The sequence below is a fragment of the Mercenaria mercenaria genome, chromosome 1, assembly GCF_021730395.1.
Source record: "Mercenaria mercenaria strain notata chromosome 1, MADL_Memer_1, whole genome shotgun sequence".
Lineage (NCBI taxonomy): Eukaryota > Metazoa > Mollusca > Bivalvia > Venerida > Veneridae > Mercenaria > Mercenaria mercenaria.
In genome coordinates, this window is record NC_069361.1 from 49,505,445 (window position 1) to 49,517,431 (window position 11,987).

Consider the following 11,987-nt stretch of genomic DNA (forward strand, 5'->3'; position numbering starts at 1 on the left):
CGGCAATGTCAGACGCCATCACGCCGGAAACGAGGAACCCGCAGGCAACGCAAGGCGACAACCCGCCAGAAATGTTAGACAAGGGCCAGTCAGGGAGGTCAGGCAAGACCCTGCCGACGACGCGAGGCGCCAAGCGGATGCAAGAGACGAACCCGTTGACCAGAGAAACGGTGGCAGGGCCGGAAACGAACGGCGGACGAATTGGAAGGTTTAGTAGAGGACAGAATGTTGCAAGATAATGCCGGTAGGTGTAATTTTATAGATTTTGAACACCTCATGAGAGAGGCACAAGTTCAAACCTAACAGACATGATGAAAATAGTTTAAGGAATGATGGTTTGGGGGTGGCCAACCTATGTTAGTAAATTCTATGTCAGACAGAAACGCAAGGGCATTAGAGCATAATCAATTTAGTGACACTTCGAACAGTCTCGTTAAATACACAAAATACCCCGTTGTTTAAACAACGCAAGCTCCAATAACATTTTGACAATGTTAGCTTACCGTCGGTACGGTTAGCCGACGACGACATTGCAGTTCACTTCCCAAACTGCGTTGGAAACAACAAATTTGCAACGGCTCGTATGTTAATTTGGCTCTAATGCTCAAAGGAGCGGTAGAATTGTCTGAATATTGTAATGGTTCAGTTTTAAAGTTAAATTCAGACTGGCAGATTCAAACTTCTCAAAAAGAATGCAAAGAAAAAATCTATGATATAGAAAAATGGACAAACGCGTTTCTAATTTATGCATCAGTCTACCTGTCTAATCATGCTGATAAAGTATACGAATTGCTACATTACATGTACAATATTAGGGAAGCTGCGATGAGACAAGGGTCTTTGAGCTGGCGGGAATATGACGAGCAATTTCGCTTACGTCAAGCTGTCTCACCGTCATCCTGGTCAAAAATCAATAATGATTTATGGTGGCGTTGTATGCAATTGAGGCCAGTTCCGAGAACCCCATCAAATTCATATAGGTATCCGTGCAATGATTTTAATACCGGCAACTGCACTTGGCCTAATTGCAGATTTAGTCATACATGCTCAAAATGCCAAGGCCCGCACCCACAGCTTAAATGCACAAGACCAGGCATACCTGCCCCATCGCAAACCAGTCCCAATCTACATCTAGCAATTTTTTTCGTGGGAGACCATTCAATAGGCGGGCACCTTTAGGCCCCCCAAGAAGAAATTAAAAGGGAATCACAGCACCAAGAAAGTCAATCTAACTTAGATAAATACAATTTAGCGAAGTCACCAATTAAAATTTTACCATTGAAAAAATACTTACAATTTTATGACAAACAGGAGTCCGATTTCTTGCTTGATGGTTTTACACACGGGTTTCCTATTCAATACACAGGGCCACGTGCCCCCAGAGACTCTAAAAATTTACGATCCACTGTTCTAAATCCTGATCTAATAAAATCCAAAATAAATAAGGAAATCTCTGCTGGCAGGGTAGCCGGTCCTTTTACAGAACGACCGTTACCAAATTTAATTGTGTCACCAATCGGCCTTGTCCCAAAGAAAACACCGGTGAATTTAGGATGATTCACCATTTATCCTATCCTCCAGGCGAATCGTGAATGATTATTGACCCCGCATTATGTTCGGTTCAATACACAAGTTTTGACGAGGCCGTTAGACTGGTTCAAGAATTAGGACAAAATTGTAAAATGTTCAAAACAGACATCCGCAATGCTTATAGATTAATACCAATAAAACCGCAGATTTTGAATTACTAGGTTTTTGTTTTCAAGAAAAATTTTACTTTGACAAAGCCTTGCCATTTGGTGCTTCGATAAGTTGTATAATTTTCGAGAGATTTTCTAGATTTTTAGAGTCTTGTGTTAAAAGAAAATTGAAGTCGGGCGGATTAATACATTTTTTAGATGATTTCTTGGGTGCTGGGAAAAATACACAGGCCTGTACTCAGGCTTTGAAAATTTTCTGCGAAATTATGTCAGAACTTGGCGTCCCTTTAGCGGAAGAAAAAACAGAGGGTCCTACAGAAATCTTGGTATTCTTAGGTTTAAAAACTCGACGCTAAACATATGACTGTAAGAATACCTTTAACAAAAATTCAAGAAGTGATTCAGAAAATCAATGAGATGCTATCTCACAAAAAAACCACCTTAAAAAAGATGCAATCACTCATAGGCTCTCTGAATTTTTGCTGTCGTGCCATACCGATGGGCAGGCCTTTTTCTCGCCGTTTAATAGACTCTATCTGCGGTCTTTCAAAACCCTTCTACCGTCTTCGTCTTAAAAGGGGAATTAGATTAGACTTAGATATGTGGCTGACATTTCTAAAGGATTTTAATGGTTTATCACTTTTTCACGACAGATATGGGTTTCCAATGCTGACGTACAACTGTTCACCGATAGTGCAGGCGGCGAAAATTTTGGGGTTTGGAATTTACTTTCAAGGTCACTGGTGTCATGCAAAATGGCCGGCTGAATGGCACAGGCTAGGCATTACTTTGGACATTACAGTTCTCGAATTGTTTCCAATAATGGTGGCAAATTATTTTTTGGGGTCCTCAGCTAGCCAACAAAAAGATTAAATTCAACTGTGACAACATTGCAGTCGTTCATATTTTAAATAAATTATCATCCAAAGCCGATAGGGTTATGTGTCTGATAAGGTTGATTACATTACGTTGTCTAAAGCTGAATATTTGGATTAAAGCAGCCCATGTCCCAGGTCATGAAAATACTATTTGTGACTGTTTATCTCGTTCACAGTTGACACGATTCAGGGAGCTCGCCCAGAAGCGGACCTCGAACCCAGTCTGGTGCCCTCTTTTCTGTGGAACATCTTCAATCTAGAGCAAGACAACTCGTTTATTCATCTTTAGCACCAAATTCATCGCTAGCATACAATACGGCATTAAATGTGTTTGAGAAATTTAGGAATAATTATAACCTCGCCTTTTTATGGCCAATTCCATTAGCACATATTATTTTGTTCATATCCTTTTGTTTCGAAAAGGGACTATCACCAAGATCAATTACATCATATTTGGCGGAATAAATTATTTCATAAAATTAAGGGTTATTATAGTCTAAATGACAACTTTCTATTAAGAAAGATTTTAGAAGGTTGTCACAGAAGTAGGTCAACTTACGATAAACGGGCGCCGCTAACTATGAATATTCTGGTAGAAATTTGCAACAAACTACCAACCGTTTGCTATGATAGATATGAAACAGTACTTTTCTCAGCTTTATTTAAAATTAGCTTATTTTTGGGCTTTTTCGGGTCAGTGAATTGACAGCAACACGCTCATTTCAATTAAATCACGCCATACACATTGACGATATTTGTTTTTATCAAATAATCAGTATGTTGTAATCCGTCTTCGTCATTATAAAACAAACCAAAAAGGAAAGCCAGCCTTTATTAAATTACCCAGGCAAAACAATGTATTTGTCCGGTTTTTAAACTAATGGAGTTTTTGAAAATACGGCCTAAACATCAAACTCTCCTTTTTTGCCACGAAAACGGCACTGTTGTGACTAGGTCTCAAATTTTCTAGCGTGTATCAATGGCTATCGGTAAAACGCGTTACAATTCTGGACATTTCAGGTCACACAGTTTCAGAATTGGCAGGGCGACTGACCTGGCGGCTCAGGGTTATCCGTCAGAAAAAAATAATGAAACTGGGCCGTTGGTCATCAGATTGCTATAAGACATATATACGTTAACTTCTTAATCAAGGGTATATGAACGATTCGGTATTCATAAACATATAGTTCAGTACCGTTATTTTTACATTTAGATGTTTGGATTGTTGGTGATTCAATCCCGTATGGGCGGGGACACATGCTACAGCCACTGGAAAACCTAACTTAAACATAGAGGGAGTGTCGTTGCATGGTGGGGTAAGAGAGGTATGGGTTGGAGCGGATTTAGACAACACATAGAGACACAGGTTCTTCTATCTTCACCGCCCAGAATAATCATCATCAATCTAGGTGGTAACGATTTACTCCAATTCAAAACCCCAGATATTGGGAAAACTCATACGGCAAGAGATAGTTTACCTTAGAGACGCCTTTCCGCAGACAATGATTATATGGTTAGATATTCTGCCAAGACAGGTCTGGCCGGGTCAAGAGGGGGGTACATTCCTATCGAAACTAAACGCAAACGACTGAACAGAATCGGTCGTAAAATTGTATTAGAGTCGGGAAGGGCAGACATAATTTCAACAGATATTGACGCAGAAACAGCCTTTTATCGTCCCGACGGAGTTCATTTAAATCTAGTTGGCCTTGAATTTTATTTAGACTTCATTAAAGACGCCATTCTGAGAAACATATCTGAATAAATAATTACAAGATTTGCAAAATTATTAAGAGCTGTCTGTTCTTGCTGTTAAAATTTACTTGAAGTATTGAAGTATATAAGCAAGTATTTAAAATCGTTTCTCTCCAGAATTTTCGGGGGATAAATTTCAATAAAATTTATTGTGGCGGGGAAGAATTCTGCCGATCAGAAGTTGACTGGGCGTAGCATACTTTAACATTTTTATTACTGTCAAGTACGTACTTTATTCAAAATGTATTTAACTCTGGTTCTGGTTTTACGGCTCGTGCGAGTTACCAACGTGAATCGGGGGACTAGAGCCAGAGCATTTCAATTCTCTTTTGGAGGGTCATTTTTATAGACAACTTGCGTGGCATCGAGTAGTGGTGTACAAAAGGTATTGCCCAAGTACTCTGGTAATATCTTTATAAACGTTGCGTTATAGCCTTGCCTAGCTCTATATAGCCTTGCTCAAGGGTACATTGCCTTGCCTTGCTTTGCTTGGTGAAACTAGCTGGTTATCCAGCTAGATTTCCGTTATGGCTATGGTTACCCGTAGAATAATGAAGGAGTCATACGTGCTGATGCTGGTCACTACAGTGCTGTTCCGGTTTGGTGACACGTTTGGTATTTTTCATTATTGCTGTGGTTGCCCGTAGGATAATGGAAGATATCACTCGTCTGTCATTTCGTCCGTCGTAGTGAACCGTAGCATTGATGAAAGTTGTGTCATGTTAAAAGTGTTTTTCTGTAAATAAGTAAGTTTTGCTGGTCATGGGTTAGAATATAGACTCGGAGCACGCCTGGTCTTCTTTTTGGGCGGCTAATTTGTTCCCTACAATTTGGGCTGGTTACCCGGCTGAATTGGCTGGTTTGACTGGTTACCCGTTTAAACCTTGAGTGGCCACAATTCCCAATATTTAAGGAAAAGCTACTCACGCTTTTGAATACTTTATATTGATTATATCATATTTATTCAAAGATTAAATATATTGAATTAAATTGAGAATATTGCACGTTTTCTTTTGGTTTTGATTTCGGGTAATGAAATAATATCAATTATTTTATCTTTAAATAATTGCTTTTATTTTTCACGAAATCGTCAGTTTGTCATCGCGTATCTATACCTAGGTCAGTTTGTCGTTGTGCATCTATACCTATACATGTATGATCATGTATGTTTACTGTAAGCTTTGTGAGACAAAACCAGTTTTGGTTCCAGGTCTATTATAAACGTTGTATATAAATAAGCCAGATTTGTTTGGGAACCAAACGTAATATACGTACATATATAACACAGAAACACGTGCAATATTCTCAGTTAAACTTGTACTACCTACGAAGTAACAACTGCTAGATTTTCCCACCCGCCACACCCCAAATCAAAACGAATTTTGTACTTTCGTCAAGTTATAATATTTTTTACACAAGTTTATTCATTTTGTTATACAATGATATTGTATGTTTATGTTTAACTGAATTTGGACAAACTAATTGCTCTTCGTAGTATTTGTGTTACAGGCAATTTGCCACCGAGCTGACGAGCAAACTTGGATACAAACTATCACGCACTACCTCAAGGGGAACAGATGTGATGTACAACTGTCGCTAAATTTGTGATGAACATTCCTAACGGAGATGAGACTTAACTGTGAGACATAAACTTTCCTATGTGTGCGTGTCATTTACATCGACTTATGTATGTGAAGTGATATTTTCCAAGTGTTAGTGCTCGTGCTTTAATTTCTACTTTAAGTAAGTAGTGGATACAAGCAAAAACGAACTATGACATACATTTATGTATTATATGTTGGCTGAAAGACAAATAATTTCTGTGTATATACATTGATAAGAATGAAATATTATCTTTAAATGATCTTAAACTATGATTATGAAATATTCTAATTATGTCACTCAAATTTTGTGCTTGCGGGGAAGAATTCTGCCGATCAGAAGTTGACTGGGCGTAGCATACTTTAACATTTTTATTTACTGTCAAGTACGTACTTTATTCAAAATGTATTTAACTCTGGTTCTGGTTTTCGGCTCGCGCGAGTTACCAACGTGAATCGGGGACTAGAGCCAGAGCATTTCAATTCTCTTTTGGAGGGTCATTTTTATAGACAACTTGCGTGGCATCGAGTAGTGGTGTACAAAAGGGATTGCCCTAGTACTCTGGTAATATCTTTATAGCGTTGCGTTATAGCCTTGCCTAGCTCTATATAGCCTTGCTCAAGGATACATTGCCTTGCCTTGCTTTGCTTGGTGATTCTAGCTGGTTATCAAGCTAGATTTCCGTTATGGCTATGGTTACCCGTAGAATAATGAAGGAGTCATACGTGCTGATGCTGGTCACTACAGTGCTGTGTCCGGTTTGGTGACACGTTTGGTATTTTTCATTATTGCTGTGGTTGCCCGTAGGATAATGGAAGATATCACTCGTCTGTCATTTCGTCCGTCGTAGTGAACCGTAGCATTGAATGAAAGTTGTGTCATGTTAAAAGTTGTTTTTCTGTAAATAAGTAAGTTTTGCTGGTCATGGGTTAGAATATAGACTCGGAGCACGCCTGGTCTTCTTTTGGTCGGCTAATTTGTTCCCACAATTTGGGCTGGTTACCCGGCTGAATTGGCTGGTTTGACTGGTTACCCGTTTAAAACCTTGAGTGGCCACAATATCCCAATATTTAAGGAAAAGCTACTCACGCTTTTGAATACTTTATATTGATTATATCATATTTATTCAAAGATTAAATATATTGAATTAAATTGAGAATATTGCACGTTTTCTTTTGGTTTTGATTTCGGGTAATGAAATAAACCCCCACAAAACATGTTTGGAGGGGGGTATATAGGAGTCAGTTTTGTCGCGTCTCAGTTATTACTAAATGGATTTGATTCAAACTTAAAATAGATGTTCCATCTTATCACCCACATCATGTGACACAAGGTGCATAACTCTGACACCAAGTTTTCATGAATTATGTCCCCTTTTACTTAGAATTTTAGGTTAATTTTGTTGTATTTTCACTATATCTCAGTTATTGCTAAATGGATTTGATTCAAACTTAAAATAGTTGTTCCACCTCATCACCCACATCATGTGACATAAGGTGCTGAACTCTGACATCAATTTTTTTATGAATTATGTCCCCTTTTTACTTTAAATTTAAGGTTGATTTTGATGTACTTTCACTATATCTTTGTTATTACAAAATGGATTTGATTCAAACTTAAAATAGATGTTCCACCTCATCACCAACATCATGTGACACAAGGTGCATAACTCTGACACCAACTTTTCATGAATTATGCCCCTTTTTACTTAGAATTTAAGGTTAATTTTGATGTATATTTACTATATCTCATTCTGATTGGCTTAGAGCCAAAGGGAAGTAACCTTTTTTTTAACTTTTGTACTGAGTTTCTTCCCCTTAAATTCCAGGAATTAGTCTATCTTTAGAAATCCTATTTTTAGATTTTCAATATTTTTGGTATTTTTCTAACTTTTTTATTATCAGTCCTATGTAAAAAGTAAATACATTTTTTCTGTAGTAACATGGGTCGATAAGACACTTTTTTGTATTCACTTTTAGTGTATCTCTAATATTAGAGAGTTTTTATATTTACCTCATCCCTCATCCGGGGCACATAATTATACTAGTATTACTTATATGTGGAAGCCCAGGATGAAGTACTCCAAAGACGAGTAAACTTCTTTTTAAGTATTAAGCTTTTTTGACATTTTTATATTATTCTAAGTATTTTTCGGCGACGTCGTCTAAATTCGTTTTCGTTACCTATGCCACGTGACTTCAGTTTACAAATCAAACTACTTGATAAGGCATTATAGATAATTTATCAAAATGGAAGATTTATGCAACACTCTTCCTGATTGGACGAGAGTGTCAATTTCTTTCACTCTGTTGATTGTGCTACGCTGAGTGAAATGTAGACAAGCGTTTATCCTAAACGACGCCCTTCACAGTTTTAAAGCTAACTTTGGCTCAGTATATTTAGCAAGAATATTGATATATCTCAAAATGATAAGTAAGTTTAATAAATATGATAAAAACCTGTTCAAATACCAACATATATCAAATTAAAGAAAGAGCTGAATACGGTCTGCGTATCACATGAATAAGGGTGTGATAAGAGTCTTTTATGTAGAGAAGTGCTTTTTAAAAGATTTTCCTTGTTACAATTGTCGTCTGTATATGAAAAGGTTTCATGACTTCATGACTGCTTTTGTGACTTATTCAGATTGCATATTAAAATGAGTACTTGTTTGCTTTGATATATTTGTTATAAATTATTTAACTGATTTATTATAATTATATGAATATTTTTCTTTAGTATGGTATGCAAATATTGAACTCAGTTGAAATCTGTTTCATTATATATATGCTATATAATGACTGAACCTCATTACACTGAAATGAAGGTACGCTGCATACAGTTTATCTATGTGATATGACTACGGTCAAACTTTGTTTATGAAACAGAAATATTGAAATAGTTACAATTGTATGTTTTGCTTGACCATCACTTTTTTATAGGTGTGACGTCATTGTCTAAAGATTCATGAATAGCGAATATGCATTTGTTAAAGCGGGATCAGTTGGCCAATTTTAGAAATAAATAAAAATAATAAATAAAAAAATCCTTTAATTGATTTTTTCTCATGTATTCTAATCAAACTTGATTTGTAGCATCTTTATTAGGCCCGCAACCAACTTTGTTCAGCTGGGACATTTGACCCCTTTTAGGGACTGCTACAGCTAAAACTAGAAATGCCTTTATACAGCGTCTCATGAACAGCTTGGCGGATCTTTGTCATACTTGGTCTGGAGCATCATTATAAGGTCCTCTTCCAAATTTTATATAGGAACTTGGGCCCTATTAGGAACCACTATAGCTAAAAGTAGATATGCCTTTCTTCGTATTAACCACTAAAATGTAATGGAGTTTTATCAAACTCGATGTGTAACAATATCGTAAGGTCTCCTGCTATTTTGTTACAAATGGGGATAGGGACCAATTTAGCTAAAAATATAAACACGTTTAATGCCCTCTTCTCATGAACCGCTTCATGAATCTTCATCAAACTATTGCTGTAATTATTTGTCTAAGATAAACGAAACAAAATTGCAACCCTACGAAACCTTTGCGAAAAAATAAAAGAGAACCATTTAAATTGTTAAAGTGCGGTGTTTAGTTTTGCAATTTGAAAAATGTTAGATGAAAGACGAATGTTAGATGAAAAATTCATAAACTTCTTTCCTTATTACAATTCGCTGACCATCATTTTTAAAGATATTTCTTGTTAAGATTACTTATGGTTGCCATTCTTCTGTGACAACACTGTATGGTGGGGGTATGAGTCACTCCTGTGACAGTTCTAGTTTTTGTCTGCACTTGCCAGAGCGAGGCTCCAGTGGGGAAAGACCCCTGGTGTCAAATTATGTAGGGAATAACTCAGTTTCGTGAAATAGCAACAAAGAATTGTTAAATTTTCTGCTATATTTTCACGAAGAACATGAATTTGCCATGTGTGCGAAACCGCGTACAGTACGACACCGGGTACACTGACTCTACAGTTACAACCAGCCACCACTCATTCATCCATAAGCGAGGTACGCAACGGGGAAAGAAGTTTACTTTCGATTTCTCTAGCGGTGATAAATTACTAAAAACTTTCAATTAGAATATATCATTTTAGTTTAGGGTAACAAAAATTACTAAATATGTTCTATTTAATATGTGCATTCTGATAATGTCGTTTAAGACTTAATAAATGGTTTATCTTCTCAGCGCGCACCTGTTCCGTGTCCCGATTACTACAGAATCTAGGTCAAAATCCATGTTATTCAGCTAACGCCGGAAAATACACACAATTTCTGACTATTGAAGTCACAGGAGCTCGAGGTCGGGAACGCAGATTTTTCTGCCTTATCTGGCCTTTATGTATTGACAGAGCTTACGGCCTTTACGAATATGATCCAAATTTTCCATAATCTCAACTTTTAAAAATTACTCACAAACTTTGATATACTAAAAAATCTAGATTTTTTTAATCTTTTTATATAACCAAATTTATTTTTAGTTTTTTCCACTCTAAATTTTTTATCACTATATTCTTTCTCTTCGTGGTTTTGACGCGCAAAACGTCTACGTTCCCGCAAGGGGTTTGATGTCAACGGCAGATAGAGAGATAGGCCGGATAAGGCAGAAAAATCTGCGTTCCCGACCTCGAGCTCCTGACTGATTGAAGTGTGCAAAAAGGGATTTGAGCACTTTTGGATCAATGTTTTACTATGTTTATCTCCATGTAACAGAATATAAACAGAGAGAGTGGTACTGTCATTTATAGCATCCAATGCTTCAAAATAACACGGAGTGCACTTCACTTGCTTATGATTTAAGGAAAAAACCTACTTTGAATTATGAAATAAAATATGAATACCAACTTTTGTTATGTTCAATAAGTGTTTGTATAAAATAACTTTAAATATTTCTAAATGCACCTAAACTAACAAAACATATAATGTTTCATCATTGTCTTATTAAACATCTGTAACATGATGCTAAAACAGATCTCTTGAATAAAAAGAATATTTAATATACACATAGAGGTAATATAGTCTATATTACCTACATGATATGCACTAGAAGGAACCTTTTGGTCAGCTAAATCTTGTTAGTACAATGAATATGTCAACCTCCGCGTAGAAATATTGTCAAACAATCTACTGTACTGGCTCATAGACCCATACTGTATCCTAGGTACGTTACTGCAACCTGTGTGTACAATAGTTTACAAACAAATATCAATATCATTGCTCCACCTACATACTACGGACCGCCTATAACCGTAAGGAAGCGTCAGGTTTTCTAACTGTAAGGTGCGTCTTCGTATGTCTTCGACACTGGTATACCAGTGCAGTACAGAATCACAGACGCTTGGTTAGAGGTTACTTAAACCTCTGAATGGTCAAAATCATGATGAAATATTCAACTAAGCATGCATATAGACCGAAAATGCCCAGAAAGTAACAAAATAATGGGTTTTACCGACAGTCCCCAAATCAGACTTGGGGAATGTCGGTACTATGTAAGCTAGTCTGATTTGGGGACTGTCGGTAAAACCCATTATTTTGTTACTTTCGGGGTATTATGTAAGTTAGTCTGATTTGGGGATTGTCGGTAAAACCCATTATTTTGTATCTTTCTGGGCATTTTCGGTCTATATGCATGCTTAGTAGAAATATTTCATCATGATTTTGACCATTCAGAGGTTTAAGTAACCTCTAACCAAGCGTCTGTGGCTGAACTTTTGTCTAAAATGACTGATGTATTAATTTTAGGCTGTCAAAAATTAATGCTTGTTGGATTTTGGCCCCTTTCAGATCAGCCCATGCTTCACCCAGTAAACATCACAGTGAGATGTGCACTTACTGTACAGCTATAACTCCTGGACAAATTTTGCAGTCTTGCATATCACTTCAAAGAGTATTTTTCTTTTATTATCTTTTTATTCATTTAACAATTATGACTAGGCCATATCTAAAAGATTTAATAAAACTGTCCCTAGACAGAATGTAAATCAATTTGTCAAATACAGAAATGTTTTTGTATGTTTACAGTTATTTTCATTTCAGTTTGTTAG